The sequence below is a fragment of the Lissotriton helveticus genome, chromosome 8 (assembly GCF_964261635.1).
Source record: "Lissotriton helveticus chromosome 8, aLisHel1.1, whole genome shotgun sequence".
Taxonomy (NCBI): Eukaryota; Metazoa; Chordata; class Amphibia; order Caudata; family Salamandridae; genus Lissotriton; species Lissotriton helveticus.
Genome location: NC_136069.1, coordinates 1,464,412,188 through 1,464,430,040, shown reverse-complemented (window position 1 = coordinate 1,464,430,040; position 17,853 = coordinate 1,464,412,188).

Genomic DNA, 17,853 nt, shown 5'->3' with positions numbered 1-17,853 from the left:
TCAAGCTCCAGTGAGCCGGGTTCAGTCTTTCGGTAAAATATACAAAATCAAGGGTGTCCTTTAAAACTCTTCCTCCATACAGCCATATGCCAGACAGACCCGAGGCGCTGGAAATACATCAGCAGCGGGACCGCACGAGTCCGCGGGGGTGCATCCCCCGACCGAGCAGGCCGTTCAATATCCAAATCACACTGTGCTCACAGCTCGAGGCTCACTCCCCACCCGGCTTACATCAGGTCAAGGAAGAGACCAGGTCACTCAGCGTCAGCAGAGACCTAACGCGTTTCAGGCATGCGCCCTTCGTCAGAGGTATTTCTGCTACCAAACAGACTGTTCCCATCAGGCTTCCGTTTTTTGTCCCTCCTTTTATTGGAAATTAGATTACACTCAGGTGAGTAAACATTCAAGTTGCATTCTGGGAACGTAAGTCCTGCATAATCAAGCTCCAGTGAGCCGGGTTCAGTCTTTCGGTAAAATATACCAAATCAAGGGTGTCCTTTAAAACTCTTCCTCCATACAGCCATATGCCAGACAGACCCGAGGAGCTGGAAAAGACATCAGCAGCGGGACCGCACGAGTCCGCGGCGGTGCACCCCCCGACCGAGCAGGCCGTTCAATATCCAAATCACACTGTGCTCACAGCTCGAGGCTCACTCCCCACCCGGCTTACATCAGGTCAAGGAAGAGACCAGGTCACTCAGCGTCAGCAGAGACCTAACGCGTTTCAGGCATGCGTCCTTCGTCAGAGGTATTTCTGCTACCAAACAGACTGTTCACATCAGGCTTCCGTTTTTTGTCCTTCCTTTTATTGGAAATTAGATTACACTCAGGTGAGTAAACATTCAAGTTGCATTCTGGGAACGTAAGTCCTGCATAATCAAGCTCCAGTGAGCCGGGTTCAGTCTTTCGGTAAAATATACCAAATCAAGGGTGTCCTTTAAAACTCTTCCTCCATACAGCCATATGCCAGACAGACCCGAGGCGCTGGAAAAGACATCAGCAGCGGGACCGCACGAGTCCGCGGCGGTGCGCCCCCGACCGAGCAGGCCGTTCAATATCCAAATCACACTGTGCTCACAGCTCGAGGGTCACTCCCCATCCGGCTTACATCAGGTCAAGGAAGAGACCAGGTCACTCAGCGTCAGCAGAGACCTAACGCGTTGCAGGCATGCGCCCTTCGTCAGAGGTATTTCTGCTACCAAACAGACTGTTCCCATCAGGCTTCCGTTTTTTGTCCCTCCTTTTATTGGAAATTAGATTACACTCAGGTGAGTAAACATTCAAGTTGCATTCTGGGAACGTAAGTCCTGCATAATCAAGCTCCAGTGAGCCGGGTTCAGTCTTTCGGTAAAATATACAAAATCAAGGGTGTCCTTTAAAACTCTTCCTCCATACAGCCATATGCCAGAGAGACCCGAGGCGCTGGAAAAGACATCATCAGCGGGACCGCACGAGTCCGCGGCGGTGCGCCCCCCGACCGAGCAGGCCGTTCAATATCCAAATCACACTGTGCTCACAGCTCGAGGCTCACTCCCCACCCGGCTTATATCAGGTCAAGGAAGAGACCAGGTAACTCAGCGTCAGCAGAGACCTAACGCGTTTCAGGCATGCGTCCTTCGTCAGAGGTATTTCTGCTACCAAACAGACTGTTCACATCAGTTTTCCGTTTTTTCTCCCTCCTTTTATTGGAAATTAGATTACACTCAGGTGAGTAAACATTCAAGTTGCATTCTGGGAACGTAAGTCCTGCATAATCAAGCTCCAGTGAGCCGGGTTCAGTCTTTCGGTAAAATATACCAAATCAAGGGTGTCCTTTAAAACTCTTCCTCCATACAGCCATATGCCGGAGAGACCCGAGGCGCTGGAAAAGACATCATCAGCGGGACCGCACGAGTCCGCGGCGGTGCGCCCCCCGACCGAGCAGGCCGTTCAATATCCAAATCACTCTGTGCTCACAGCTCGAGGCTCACTCCCCACCCGGCTTACATCAGGTCAAGGAAGAGACCAGGTCACTCAGCGTCAGCAGAGACCTAACGCGTTTCAGGCATGCGTCCTTCGTCAGAGGTATTTCTGCTACCAAACAGACTGTTCACATCAGGCTTCCGTTTTTTGTCCCTCCTTTTATTGGAAATTAGATTACACTCAGGTGAGTAAACATTCAAGTTGCATTCTGGGAACGTAAGTCCTGCATAATCAAGCTCCAGTGAGCCGGGTTCAGTCTTTCGGTAAAATATACCAAATCAAGGGTGTCCTTTAAAACTCTTCCTCCATACAGCCATATGCCAGACAGACCCGAGGAGCTGGAAAAGACATCAGCAGCGGGACCGCACGAGTCCGCGGCGGTGCGCCCCCCGACCGAGCAGGCCGTTCAATATCCAAATCACACTGTGCTCACAGCTCGAGGCTCACTCCCCATCCGGCTTACATCAGGTCAAGGAAGAGACCAGGTCACTCAGCGTCAGCAGAGACCTAACGCGTTTCAGGCATGCGCCCTTCGTCAGAGGTATTTCTGCTACCAAACAGACTGTTCCCATCAGGCTTCCGTTTTTTGTCCCTCCTTTTATTGGAAATTAGATTACACTCAGGTGAGTAAACATTCAAGTTGCATTCTGGGAACGTAAGTCCTGCATAATCAAGCTCCAGTGAGCCGGGTTCAGTCTTTCGGTAAAATATACAAAATCAAGGGTGTCCTTTAAAACTCTTCCTCCATACAGCCATATGCCAGACAGACCCGAGGCGCTGGAAAAGACATCAGCAGCGGGACTGCACGAGTCCGCGGCGGTGCGCCCCCCGACCGAGCAGGCCGTTCAATATCCAAATCACACTGTGCTCACAGCTCGAGGCTCACTCCCCATCCGGCTTACATCAGGTCAAGGAAGAGACCAGGTCACTCAGCGTCAGCAGAGACCTAACGCGTTTCAGGCATGCGCCCTTCGTCAGAGGTATTTCTGCTACCAAACAGACAGTTCCCATCAGGCTTCCGTTTTTTGTCCCTCCTTTTATTGGAAATTAGATTACACTCAGGTGAGTAAACATTCAAGTTGCATTCTGGGAACGTAAGTCCTGCATAATCAAGCTCCAGTGAGCCGGGTTCAGTCTTTTGGTAAAATATACAAAATCAAGGGTGTCCTTTAAAACTCTTCCTCCATACAGCCATATGCCAGACAGACCCGAGGCGCTGGAAAAGACATCAGCAGCGGGACCGCACGAGTCCGCGGCGGTGCGCCCCCCGACCGAGCAGGCCGTTCAATATCCAAATCACACTGTGCTCACAGCTCGAGGCTCACTCCCCATCCGGCTTACATCAGGTCAAAGAAGAGACCAGGTCACTCAGCGTCAGCAGAGACCTAACGCGTTTCAGGCATGCGCCCTTCGTCAGAGGTATTTCTGCTACCAAACAGACTGTTCCCATCAGGCTTCCGTTTTTTGTCCCTCCTTTTATTGGAAATTAGATTACACTCAGGTGAGTAAACATTCAAGTTGCATTCTGGGAACGTAAGTCCTGCATAATCAAGCTCCAGTGAGCCGGGTTCAGTCTTTCGGTAAAATATACAAAATCAAGGGTGTCCTTTAAAACTCTTCCTCCATACAGCCATATGCCAGACAGACCGGAGGCGCTGGAAAAGACATCAGCAGCGGGACCGCACGAGTCCGCGGCGGTGCGCCCCCCGACCGAGCAGGCCGTTCAATATCCAAATCACACTGTGCTCACAGCTCGAGGGTCACTCCCCATCCGGCTTACATCAGGTCAAGGAAGAGACCAGGTCACTCAGCGTCAGCAGAGACCTAACGCGTTTCAGGCATGCGCCCTTCGTCAGAGGTATTTCTGCTACCAAACAGACTGTTCCCATCAGGCTTCCGTTTTTTGTCCCTCCTTTTATTGGAAATTAGATTACACTCAGGTGAGTAAACATTCAAGTTGCATTCTGGGAACGTAAGTCCTGCATAATCAAGCTCCAGTGAGCCGGGTTCAGTCTTTCGGTAAAATATACCAAATCAAGGGTGTCCTTTAAAACTCTTCCTCCATACAGCCATATGCCAGACAGACCCGAGGCGCTGGAAAAGACATCAGCAGCGGGACCGCACGAGTCCGCGGCGGTGCGCCCCCCAACCGAGCAGGCCGTTCAATATCCAAATCACACTGTGCTCACAGCTCGAGGCTCACTCCCCATCCGGCTTACATCAGGTCAAGGAAGAGACCAGGTCACTCAGCGTCAGCAGAGACCTAACGCGTTTCAGGCATGCGCCCTTCGTCAGAGGTATTTCTGCTACCAAACAGACTGTTCCCATCAGGCTTCCGTTTTTTGTCCCTCCTTTTATTGGAAATTAGATTACACTCAGGTGAGTAAACATTCAAGTTGCATTCTGGGAACGTAAGTCCTGCATAATCAAGCTCCAGTGAGCCGGGTTCAGTCTTTCGGTAAAATATACAAAATCAAGGGTGTCCTTTAAAACTCTTCCTCCATACAGCCATATGCCAGACAGACCCGAGGCGCTGGAAAAGACATCAGCAGCGGGACCGCACGAGTCCGCGGCGGTGCGCCCCCCGACCGAGCAGGCCGTTCAATATCCAAATCACACTGTGCTCACAGCTCGAGGCTCACTCCCCATCCGGCTTACATCAGGTCAAGGAAGAGACCAGGTCACTCAGCGTCAGCAGAGACCTAACGCGTTTCAGGCATGCGCCCTTCGTCAGAGGTATTTCTGCTACCAAACAGACTGTTCCCATCAGGCTTCCGTTTTTTGTCCCTCCTTTTATTGGAAATTAGATTACACTCAGGTGAGTAAACATTCAAGTTGCATTCTGGGAACGTAAGTCCTGCATAATCAAGCTCCAGTGAGCCGGGTTCAGTCTTTCGGTAAAATATACCAAATCAAGGGTGTCCTTTAAAACTCTTCCTCCATACAGCCATATGCCAGACAGACCCGAGGAGCTGGAAAAGACATCAGCAGCGGGACCGCACGAGTCCGCGGCGGTGCACCCCCCGACCGAGCAGGCTGTTCAATATCCAAATCACACTGTGCTCACAGCTCGAGGCTCACTCCCCACCCGGCTTACATCAGGTCAAGGAAGAGACCAGGTCACTCAGCGTCAGCAGAGACCTAACGCGTTTCAGGCATGCGTCCTTCGTCAGAGGTATTTCTGCTACCAAACAGACTGTTCACATCAGGCTTCCGTTTTTTGTCCTTCCTTTTATTGGAAATTAGATTACACTCAGGTGAGTAAACATTCAAGTTGCATTCTGGGAACGTAAGTCCTGCATAATCAAGCTCCAGTGAGCCGGGTTCAGTCTTTCGGTAAAATATACCAAATCAAGGGTGTCCTTTAAAACTCTTCCTCCATACAGCCATATGCCAGACAGACCCGAGGCGCTGGAAAAGACATCAGCAGCGGGACCGCACGAGTCCGCGGCGGTGCGCCCCCGACCGAGCAGGCCGTTCAATATCCAAATCACACTGTGCTCACAGCTCGAGGGTCACTCCCCATCCGGCTTACATCAGGTCAAGGAAGAGACCAGGTCACTCAGCGTCAGCAGAGACCTAACGCGTTGCAGGCATGCGCCCTTCGTCAGAGGTATTTCTGCTACCAAACAGACTGTTCCCATCAGGCTTCCGTTTTTTGTCCCTCCTTTTATTGGAAATTAGATTACACTCAGGTGAGTAAACATTCAAGTTGCATTCTGGGAACGTAAGTCCTGCATAATCAAGCTCCAGTGAGCCGGGTTCAGTCTTTCGGTAAAATATACAAAATCAAGGGTCTCCTTTAAAACTCTTCCTCCATACAGCCATATGCCAGAGAGACCCGAGGCGCTGGAAAAGACATCATCAGCGGGACCGCACGAGTCCGCGGCGGTGCGCCCCCCGACCGAGCAGGCCGTTCAATATCCAAATCACACTGTGCTCACAGCTCGAGGCTCACTCCCCACCCGGCTTATATCAGGTCAAGGAAGAGACCAGGTCACTCAGCGTCAGCAGAGACCTAACGCGTTTCAGGCATGCGCCCTTCGTCAGAGGTATTTCTGCTACCAAACAGACTGTTCCCATCAGGCTTCCGTTTTTTGTCCCTCCTTTTATTGGAAATTAGATTACACTCAGGTGAGTAAACATTCAAGTTGCATTCTGGGAACGTAAGTCCTGCATAATCAAGCTCCAGTGAGCCGGGTTCAGTCTTTCGGTAAAATATACCAAATCAAGGGTGTCCTTTAAAACTCTTCCTCCATACAGCCATATGCCAGACAGACCCGAGGCGCTGGAAAAGACATCAGCAGCGGGACCGCACGAGTCCGCGGCGGTGCGCCCCCCAACCGAGCAGGCCGTTCAATATCCAAATCACACTGTGCTCACAGCTCGAGGCTCACTCCCCATCCGGCTTACATCAGGTCAAGGAAGAGACCAGGTCACTCAGCGTCAGCAGAGACCTAACGCGTTTCAGGCATGCGCCCTTCGTCAGAGGTATTTCTGCTACCAAACAGACTGTTCCCATCAGGCTTCCGTTTTTTGTCCCTCCTTTTATTGGAAATTAGATTACACTCAGGTGAGTAAACATTCAAGTTGCATTCTGGGAACGTAAGTCCTGCATAATCAAGCTCCAGTGAGCCGGGTTCAGTCTTTCGGTAAAATATACAAAATCAAGGGTGTCCTTTAAAACTCTTCCTCCATACAGCCATATGCCAGACAGACCCGAGGCGCTGGAAAAGACATCAGCAGCGGGACCGCACGAGTCCGCGGCGGTGCGCCCCCCGACCGAGCAGGCCGTTCAATATCCAAATCACACTGTGCTCACAGCTCGAGGCTCACTCCCCATCCGGCTTACATCAGGTCAAGGAAGAGACCAGGTCACTCAGCGTCAGCAGAGACCTAACGCGTTTCAGGCATGCGCCCTTCGTCAGAGGTATTTCTGCTACCAAACAGACTGTTCCCATCAGGCTTCCGTTTTTTGTCCCTCCTTTTATTGGAAATTAGATTACACTCAGGTGAGTAAACATTCAAGTTGCATTCTGGGAACGTAAGTCCTGCATAATCAAGCTCCAGTGAGCCGGGTTCAGTCTTTCGGTAAAATATACCAAATCAAGGGTGTCCTTTAAAACTCTTCCTCCATACAGCCATATGCCAGACAGACCCGAGGAGCTGGAAAAGACATCAGCAGCGGGACCGCACGAGTCCGCGGCGGTGCACCCCCCGACCGAGCAGGCCGTTCAATATCCAAATCACACTGTGCTCACAGCTCGAGGCTCACTCCCCACCCGGCTTACATCAGGTCAAGGAAGAGACCAGGTCACTCAGCGTCAGCAGAGACCTAACGCGTTTCAGGCATGCGTCCTTCGTCAGAGGTATTTCTGCTACCAAACAGACTGTTCACATCAGGCTTCCGTTTTTTGTCCTTCCTTTTATTGGAAATTAGATTACACTCAGGTGAGTAAACATTCAAGTTGCATTCTGGGAACGTAAGTCCTGCATAATCAAGCTCCAGTGAGCCGGGTTCAGTCTTTCGGTAAAATATACCAAATCAAGGGTGTCCTTTAAAACTCTTCCTCCATACAGCCATATGCCAGACAGACCGGAGGCGCTGGAAAAGACATCAGCAGCGGGACCGCACGAGTCCGCGGCGGTGCGCCCCCCGACCGAGCAGGCCGTTCAATATCCAAATCACACTGTGCTCACAGCTCGAGGGTCACTCCCCATCCGGCTTACATCAGGTCAAGGAAGAGACCAGGTCACTCAGCGTCAGCAGAGACCTAACGCGTTTCAGGCATGCGCCCTTCGTCAGAGGTATTTCTGCTACCAAACAGACTGTTCCCATCAGGCTTCCGTTTTTTGTCCCTCCTTTTATTGGAAATTAGATTACACTCAGGTGAGTAAACATTCAAGTTGCATTCTGGGAACGTAAGTCCTGCATAATCAAGCTCCAGTGAGCCGGGTTCAGTCTTTCGGTAAAATATACCAAATCAAGGGTGTCCTTTAAAACTCTTCCTCCATACAGCCATATGCCAGACAGACCCGAGGCGCTGGAAAAGACATCAGCAGCGGGACCGCACGAGTCCGCGGCGGTGCGCCCCCCAACCGAGCAGGCCGTTCAATATCCAAATCACACTGTGCTCACAGCTCGAGGCTCACTCCCCATCCGGCTTACATCAGGTCAAGGAAGAGACCAGGTCACTCAGCGTCAGCAGAGACCTAACGCGTTTCAGGCATGCGCCCTTCGTCAGAGGTATTTCTGCTACCAAACAGACTGTTCCCATCAGGCTTCCGTTTTTTGTCCCTCCTTTTATTGGAAATTAGATTACACTCAGGTGAGTAAACATTCAAGTTGCATTCTGGGAACGTAAGTCCTGCATAATCAAGCTCCAGTGAGCCGGGTTCAGTCTTTCGGTAAAATATACAAAATCAAGGGTGTCCTTTAAAACTCTTCCTCCATACAGCCATATGCCAGACAGACCCGAGGCGCTGGAAAAGACATCAGCAGCGGGACCGCACGAGTCCGCGGCGGTGCGCCCCCCGACCGAGCAGGCCGTTCAATATCCAAATCACACTGTGCTCACAGCTCGAGGCTCACTCCCCATCCGGCTTACATCAGGTCAAGGAAGAGACCAGGTCACTCAGCGTCAGCAGAGACCTAACGCGTTTCAGGCATGCGCCCTTCGTCAGAGGTATTTCTGCTACCAAACAGACTGTTCCCATCAGGCTTCCGTTTTTTGTCCCTCCTTTTATTGGAAATTAGATTACACTCAGGTGAGTAAACATTCAAGTTGCATTCTGGGAACGTAAGTCCTGCATAATCAAGCTCCAGTGAGCCGGGTTCAGTCTTTCGGTAAAATATACCAAATCAAGGGTGTCCTTTAAAACTCTTCCTCCATACAGCCATATGCCAGACAGACCCGAGGAGCTGGAAAAGACATCAGCAGCGGGACCGCACGAGTCCGCGGCGGTGCACCCCCCGACCGAGCAGGCTGTTCAATATCCAAATCACACTGTGCTCACAGCTCGAGGCTCACTCCCCACCCGGCTTACATCAGGTCAAGGAAGAGACCAGGTCACTCAGCGTCAGCAGAGACCTAACGCGTTTCAGGCATGCGTCCTTCGTCAGAGGTATTTCTGCTACCAAACAGACTGTTCACATCAGGCTTCCGTTTTTTGTCCTTCCTTTTATTGGAAATTAGATTACACTCAGGTGAGTAAACATTCAAGTTGCATTCTGGGAACGTAAGTCCTGCATAATCAAGCTCCAGTGAGCCGGGTTCAGTCTTTCGGTAAAATATACCAAATCAAGGGTGTCCTTTAAAACTCTTCCTCCATACAGCCATATGCCAGACAGACCCGAGGCGCTGGAAAAGACATCAGCAGCGGGACCGCACGAGTCCGCGGCGGTGCGCCCCCGACCGAGCAGGCCGTTCAATATCCAAATCACACTGTGCTCACAGCTCGAGGGTCACTCCCCATCCGGCTTACATCAGGTCAAGGAAGAGACCAGGTCACTCAGCGTCAGCAGAGACCTAACGCGTTGCAGGCATGCGCCCTTCGTCAGAGGTATTTCTGCTACCAAACAGACTGTTCCCATCAGGCTTCCGTTTTTTGTCCCTCCTTTTATTGGAAATTAGATTACACTCAGGTGAGTAAACATTCAAGTTGCATTCTGGGAACGTAAGTCCTGCATAATCAAGCTCCAGTGAGCCGGGTTCAGTCTTTCGGTAAAATATACAAAATCAAGGGTGTCCTTTAAAACTCTTCCTCCATACAGCCATATGCCAGAGAGACCCGAGGCGCTGGAAAAGACATCATCAGCGGGACCGCACGAGTCCGCGGCGGTGCGCCCCCCGACCGAGCAGGCCGTTCAATATCCAAATCACACTGTGCTCACAGCTCGAGGCTCACTCCCCACCCGGCTTATATCAGGTCAAGGAAGAGACCAGGTCACTCAGCGTCAGCAGAGACCTAACGCGTTTCAGGCATGCGCCCTTCGTCAGAGGTATTTCTGCTACCAAACAGACTGTTCCCATCAGGCTTCCGTTTTTTGTCCCTCCTTTTATTGGAAATTAGATTACACTCAGGTGAGTAAACATTCAAGTTGCATTCTGGGAACGTAAGTCCTGCATAATCAAGCTCCAGTGAGCCGGGTTCAGTCTTTCGGTAAAATATACCAAATCAAGGGTGTCCTTTAAAACTCTTCCTCCATACAGCCATATGCCAGACAGACCCGAGGCGCTGGAAAAGACATCAGCAGCGGGACCGCACGAGTCCGCGGCGGTGCGCCCCCCAACCGAGCAGGCCGTTCAATATCCAAATCACACTGTGCTCACAGCTCGAGGCTCACTCCCCATCCGGCTTACATCAGGTCAAGGAAGAGACCAGGTCACTCAGCGTCAGCAGAGACCTAACGCGTTTCAGGCATGCGCCCTTCGTCAGAGGTATTTCTGCTACCAAACAGACTGTTCCCATCAGGCTTCCGTTTTTTGTCCCTCCTTTTATTGGAAATTAGATTACACTCAGGTGAGTAAACATTCAAGTTGCATTCTGGGAACGTAAGTCCTGCATAATCAAGCTCCAGTGAGCCGGGTTCAGTCTTTCGGTAAAATATACAAAATCAAGGGTGTCCTTTAAAACTCTTCCTCCATACAGCCATATGCCAGACAGACCCGAGGCGCTGGAAAAGACATCAGCAGCGGGACCGCACGAGTCCGCGGCGGTGCGCCCCCCGACCGAGCAGGCCGTTCAATATCCAAATCACACTGTGCTCACAGCTCGAGGCTCACTCCCCATCCGGCTTACATCAGGTCAAGGAAGAGACCAGGTCACTCAGCGTCAGCAGAGACCTAACGCGTTTCAGGCATGCGCCCTTCGTCAGAGGTATTTCTGCTACCAAACAGACTGTTCCCATCAGGCTTCCGTTTTTTGTCCCTCCTTTTATTGGAAATTAGATTACACTCAGGTGAGTAAACATTCAAGTTGCATTCTGGGAACGTAAGTCCTGCATAATCAAGCTCCAGTGAGCCGGGTTCAGTCTTTCGGTAAAATATACCAAATCAAGGGTGTCCTTTAAAACTCTTCCTCCATACAGCCATATGCCAGACAGACCCGAGGAGCTGGAAAAGACATCAGCAGCGGGACCGCACGAGTCCGCGGCGGTGCACCCCCCGACCGAGCAGGCCGTTCAATATCCAAATCACACTGTGCTCACAGCTCGAGGCTCACTCCCCACCCGGCTTACATCAGGTCAAGGAAGAGACCAGGTCACTCAGCGTCAGCAGAGACCTAACGCGTTTCAGGCATGCGTCCTTCGTCAGAGGTATTTCTGCTACCAAACAGACTGTTCACATCAGGCTTCCGTTTTTTGTCCTTCCTTTTATTGGAAATTAGATTACACTCAGGTGAGTAAACATTCAAGTTGCATTCTGGGAACGTAAGTCCTGCATAATCAAGCTCCAGTGAGCCGGGTTCAGTCTTTCGGTAAAATATACCAAATCAAGGGTGTCCTTTAAAACTCTTCCTCCATACAGCCATATGCCAGACAGACCCGAGGCGCTGGAAAAGACATCAGCAGCGGGACCGCACGAGTCCGCGGCGGTGCGCCCCCGACCGAGCAGGCCGTTCAATATCCAAATCACACTGTGCTCACAGCTCGAGGGTCACTCCCCATCCGGCTTACATCAGGTCAAGGAAGAGACCAGGTCACTCAGCGTCAGCAGAGACCTAACGCGTTGCAGGCATGCGCCCTTCGTCAGAGGTATTTCTGCTACCAAACAGACTGTTCCCATCAGGCTTCCGTTTTTTGTCCCTCCTTTTATTGGAAATTAGATTACACTCAGGTGAGTAAACATTCAAGTTGCATTCTGGGAACGTAAGTCCTGCATAATCAAGCTCCAGTGAGCCGGGTTCAGTCTTTCGGTAAAATATACAAAATCAAGGGTGTCCTTTAAAACTCTTCCTCCATACAGCCATATGCCAGAGAGACCCGAGGCGCTGGAAAAGACATCATCAGCGGGACCGCACGAGTCCGCGGCGGTGCGCCCCCCGACCGAGCAGGCCGTTCAATATCCAAATCACACTGTGCTCACAGCTCGAGGCTCACTCCCCACCCGGCTTATATCAGGTCAAGGAAGAGACCAGGTCACTCAGCGTCAGCAGAGACCTAACGCGTTTCAGGCATGCGCCCTTCGTCAGAGGTATTTCTGCTACCAAACAGACTGTTCCCATCAGGCTTCCGTTTTTTGTCCCTCCTTTTATTGGAAATTAGATTACACTCAGGTGAGTAAACATTCAAGTTGCATTCTGGGAACGTAAGTCCTGCATAATCAAGCTCCAGTGAGCCGGGTTCAGTCTTTCGGTAAAATATACCAAATCAAGGGTTTCCTTTAAAACTCTTCCTCCATACAGCCATATGCCAGAGAGACCCGAGGCGCTGGAAAAGACATCATCAGCGGGACCGCACGAGTCCGCGGTGGTGCGCCCCCCGACCGAGCAGGCCGTTCAATATCCAAATCACACTGTGCTCACAGCTCGAGGCTCACTCCCCACCCGGCTTACATCAGGTCAAGGAAGAGACCAGGTCACTCAGCGTCAGCAGAGACCTAACGCGTTTCAGGCATGCGTCCTTCGTCAGAGGTATTTCTGCTACCAAACAGACAGTTCACATCAGGCTTCCGTTTTTTGTCCCTCCTTTTATTGGAAATTAGATTACACTCAGGTGAGTAAACATTCAAGTTGCATTCTGGGAACGTAAGTCCTGCATAATCAAGCTCCAGTGAGCCGGGTTCAGTCTTTCGGTAAAATATACCAAATCAAGGGTGTCCTTTAAAACTCTTCCTCCATACAGCCATATGCCAGACAGACCCGAGGCGCTGGAAAAGACATCAGCAGCGGGACCGCACGAGTCCGCGGCGGTGCGCCCCCCGACCGAGCAGGCCGTTCAATATCCAAATCACACTGTGCTCACAGCTCGAGGCTCACTCCCCATCCGGCTTACATCAGGTCAAGGAAGAGACCAGGTCACTCAGCGTCAGCAGAGACCTAACGCGTTTCAGGCATGCGCCCTTCGTCAGAGGTATTTCTGCTACCAAACAGACTGTTCCCATCAGGCTTCCGTTTTTTGTCCCTCCTTTTATTGGAAATTAGATTACACTCAGGTGAGTAAACATTCAAGTTGCATTCTGGGAACGTAAGTCCTGCATAATCAAGCTCCAGTGAGCCGGGTTCAGTCTTTCGGTAAAATATACAAAATCAAGGGTGTCCTTTAAAACTCTTCCTCCATACAGCCATATGCCAGACAGACCCGAGGCGCTGGAAAAGACATCAGCAGCGGGACCGCACGAGTCCGCGGCGGTGCGCCCCCCGACCGAGCAGGCCGTTCAATATCCAAATCACACTGTGCTCACAGCTCGAGGCTCACTCCCCATCCGGCTTACATCAGGTCAAGGAAGAGACCAGGTCACTCAGCGTCAGCAGAGACCTAACGCGTTTCAGGCATGCGCCCTTCGTCAGAGGTATTTCTGCTACCAAACAGACTGTTCCCATCAGGCTTCCGTTTTTTGTCCCTCCTTTTATTGGAAATTAGATTACACTCAGGTGAGTAAACATTCAAGTTGCATTCTGGGAACGTAAGTCCTGCATAATCAAGCTCCAGTGAGCCGGGTTCAGTCTTTCGGTAAAATATACCAAATCAAGGGTGTCCTTTAAAACTCTTCCTCCATACAGCCATATGCCAGACAGACCCGAGGAGCTGGAAAAGACATCAGCAGCGGGACCGCACGAGTCCGCGGCGGTGCACCCCCCGACCGAGCAGGCCGTTCAATATCCAAATCACACTGTGCTCACAGCTCGAGGCTCACTCCCCATCCGGCTTACATCAGGTCAAAGAAGAGACCAGGTCACTCAGCGTCAGCAGAGACCTAACGCGTTTCAGGCATGCGCCCTTCGTCAGAGGTATTTCTGCTACCAAACAGACTGTTCCCATCAGGCTTCCGTTTTTTGTCCCTCCTTTTATTGGAAATTAGATTACACTCAGGTGAGTAAACATTCAAGTTGCATTCTGGGAACGTAAGTCCTGCATAATCAAGCTCCAGTGAGCCGGGTTCAGTCTTTCGGTAAAATATACAAAATCAAGGGTGTCCTTTAAAACTCTTCCTCCATACAGCCATATGCCAGACAGATCCGAGGCGCTGGAAAAGACATCAGCAGCGGGACCGCACGAGTCCGCGGCGGTGCACCCCCTGACCGAGCAGGCCGTTCAATATCCAAATCACACTGTGCTCACAGCTCGAGGCTCACTCCCCACCCGGCTTACATCAGGTCAAGGAAGAGACCAGGTCACTCAGCGTCAGCAGAGACCTAACGCGTTTCAGGCATGCGTCCTTCGTCAGAGGTATTTCTGCTACCAAACAGACTGTTCACATCAGGCTTCCGTTTTTTGTCCCTCCTTTTATTGGAAATTAGATTACACTCAGGTGAGTAAACATTCAAGTTGCATTCTGGGAACGTAAGTCCTGCATAATCAAGCTCCAGTGAGCCGGGTTCAGTCTTTCGGTAAAATATACCAAATCAAGGGTGTCCTTTAAAACTCTTCCTCCATACAGCCATATGCCAGACAGACCCGAGGTGCTGGAAAAGACATCAGCAGCGGGACCGCACGAGTCCGCGGCGGTGCGCCCCCCGACCGAGCAGGCCGTTCAATATCCAAATCACACTGTGCTCACAGCTCGAGGGTCACTCCCCATCCGGCTTACATCAGGTCAAGGAAGAGACCAGGTCACTCAGCGTCAGCAGAGACCTAACGCGTTTCAGGCATGCGCCCTTCGTCAGAGGTATTTCTGCTACCAAACAGACTGTTCCCATCAGGCTTCCGTTTTTTGTCCCTCCTTTTATTGGAAATTAGATTACACTCAGGTGAGTAAACATTCAAGTTGCATTCTGGGAACGTAAGTCCTGCATAATCAAGCTCCAGTGAGCCGGGTTCAGTCTTTCGGTAAAATATACAAAATCAAGGGTGTCCTTTAAAACTCTTCCTCCATACAGCCATATGCCAGACAGACCCGAGGAGCTGGAAAAGACATCAGCAGCGGGACCGCACGAGTCCGCGGCGGTGCACCCCCCGACCGAGCAGGCCGTTCAATATCCAAATCACACTGTGCTCACAGCTCGAGGCTCACTCCCCACCCGGCTTACATCAGGTCAAGGAAGAGACCAGGTCACTCAGCGTCAGCAGAGACCTAACGCGTTTCAGGCATGCGTCCTTCGTCAGAGGTATTTCTGCTACCAAACAGACTGTTCACATCAGGCTTCCGTTTTTTGTCCTTCCTTTTATTGGAAATTAGATTACACTCAGGTGAGTAAACATTCAAGTTGCATTCTGGGAACGTAAGTCCTGCATAATCAAGCTCCAGTGAGCCGGGTTCAGTCTTTCGGTAAAATATACCAAATCAAGGGTGTCCTTTAAAACTCTTCCTCCATACAGCCATATGCCAGACAGACCCGAGGCGCTGGAAAAGACATCAGCAGCGGGACCGCACGAGTCCGCGGCGGTGCGCCCCCGACCGAGCAGGCCGTTCAATATCCAAATCACACTGTGCTCACAGCTCGAGGGTCACTCCCCATCCGGCTTACATCAGGTCAAGGAAGAGACCAGGTCACTCAGCGTCAGCAGAGACCTAACGCGTTGCAGGCATGCGCCCTTCGTCAGAGGTATTTCTGCTACCAAACAGACTGTTCCCATCAGGCTTCCGTTTTTTGTCCCTCCTTTTATTGGAAATTAGATTACACTCAGGTGAGTAAACATTCAAGTTGCATTCTGGGAACGTAAGTCCTGCATAATCAAGCTCCAGTGAGCCGGGTTCAGTCTTTCGGTAAAATATACAAAATCAAGGGTGTCCTTTAAAACTCTTCCTCCATACAGCCATATGCCAGAGAGACCCGAGGCGCTGGAAAAGACATCATCAGCGGGACCGCACGAGTCCGCGGCGGTGCGCCCCCCGACCGAGCAGGCCGTTCAATATCCAAATCACACTGTGCTCACAGCTCGAGGCTCACTCCCCACCCGGCTTATATCAGGTCAAGGAAGAGACCAGGTCACTCAGCGTCAGCAGAGACCTAACGCGTTTCAGGCATGCGCCCTTCGTCAGAGGTATTTCTGCTACCAAACAGACTGTTCCCATCAGGCTTCCGTTTTTTGTCCCTCCTTTTATTGGAAATTAGATTACACTCAGGTGAGTAAACATTCAAGTTGCATTCTGGGAACGTAAGTCCTGCATAATCAAGCTCCAGTGAGCCGGGTTCAGTCTTTCGGTAAAATATACCAAATCAAGGGTTTCCTTTAAAACTCTTCCTCCATACAGCCATATGCCAGAGAGACCCGAGGCGCTGGAAAAGACATCATCAGCGGGACCGCACGAGTCCGCGGTGGTGCGCCCCCCGACCGAGCAGGCCGTTCAATATCCAAATCACACTGTGCTCACAGCTCGAGGCTCACTCCCCACCCGGCTTACATCAGGTCAAGGAAGAGACCAGGTCACTCAGCGTCAGCAGAGACCTAACGCGTTTCAGGCATGCGTCCTTCGTCAGAGGTATTTCTGCTACCAAACAGACAGTTCACATCAGGCTTCCGTTTTTTGTCCCTCCTTTTATTGGAAATTAGATTACACTCAGGTGAGTAAACATTCAAGTTGCATTCTGGGAACGTAAGTCCTGCATAATCAAGCTCCAGTGAGCCGGGTTCAGTCTTTCGGTAAAATATACCAAATCAAGGGTGTCCTTTAAAACTCTTCCTCCATACAGCCATATGCCAGACAGACCCGAGGCGCTGGAAAAGACATCAGCAGCGGGACCGCACGAGTCCGCGGCGGTGCGCCCCCCGACCGAGCAGGCCGTTCAATATCCAAATCACACTGTGCTCACAGCTCGAGGCTCACTCCCCATCCGGCTTACATCAGGTCAAGGAAGAGACCAGGTCACTCAGCGTCAGCAGAGACCTAACGCGTTTCAGGCATGCGCCCTTCGTCAGAGGTATTTCTGCTACCAAACAGACTGTTCCCATCAGGCTTCCGTTTTTTGTCCCTCCTTTTATTGGAAATTAGATTACACTCAGGTGAGTAAACATTCAAGTTGCATTCTGGGAACGTAAGTCCTGCATAATCAAGCTCCAGTGAGCCGGGTTCAGTCTTTCGGTAAAATATACAAAATCAAGGGTGTCCTTTAAAACTCTTCCTCCATACAGCCATATGCCAGACAGACCCGAGGCGCTGGAAAAGACATCAGCAGCGGGACCGCACGAGTCCGCGGCGGTGCGCCCCCCGACCGAGCAGGCCGTTCAATATCCAAATCACACTGTGCTCACAGCTCGAGGCTCACTCCCCATCCGGCTTACATCAGGTCAAGGAAGAGACCAGGTCACTCAGCGTCAGCAGAGACCTAACGCGTTTCAGGCATGCGCCCTTCGTCAGAGGTATTTCTGCTACCAAACAGACTGTTCCCATCAGGCTTCCGTTTTTTGTCCCTCCTTTTATTGGAAATTAGATTACACTCAGGTGAGTAAACATTCAAGTTGCATTCTGGGAACGTAAGTCCTGCATAATCAAGCTCCAGTGAGCCGGGTTCAGTCTTTCGGTAAAATATACCAAATCAAGGGTGTCCTTTAAAACTCTTCCTCCATACAGCCATATGCCAGACAGACCCGAGGAGCTGGAAAAGACATCAGCAGCGGGACCGCACGAGTCCGCGGCGGTGCACCCCCCGACCGAGCAGGCCGTTCAATATCCAAATCACACTGTGCTCACAGCTCGAGGCTCACTCCCCATCCGGCTTACATCAGGTCAAAGAAGAGACCAGGTCACTCAGCGTCAGCAGAGACCTAACGCGTTTCAGGCATGCGCC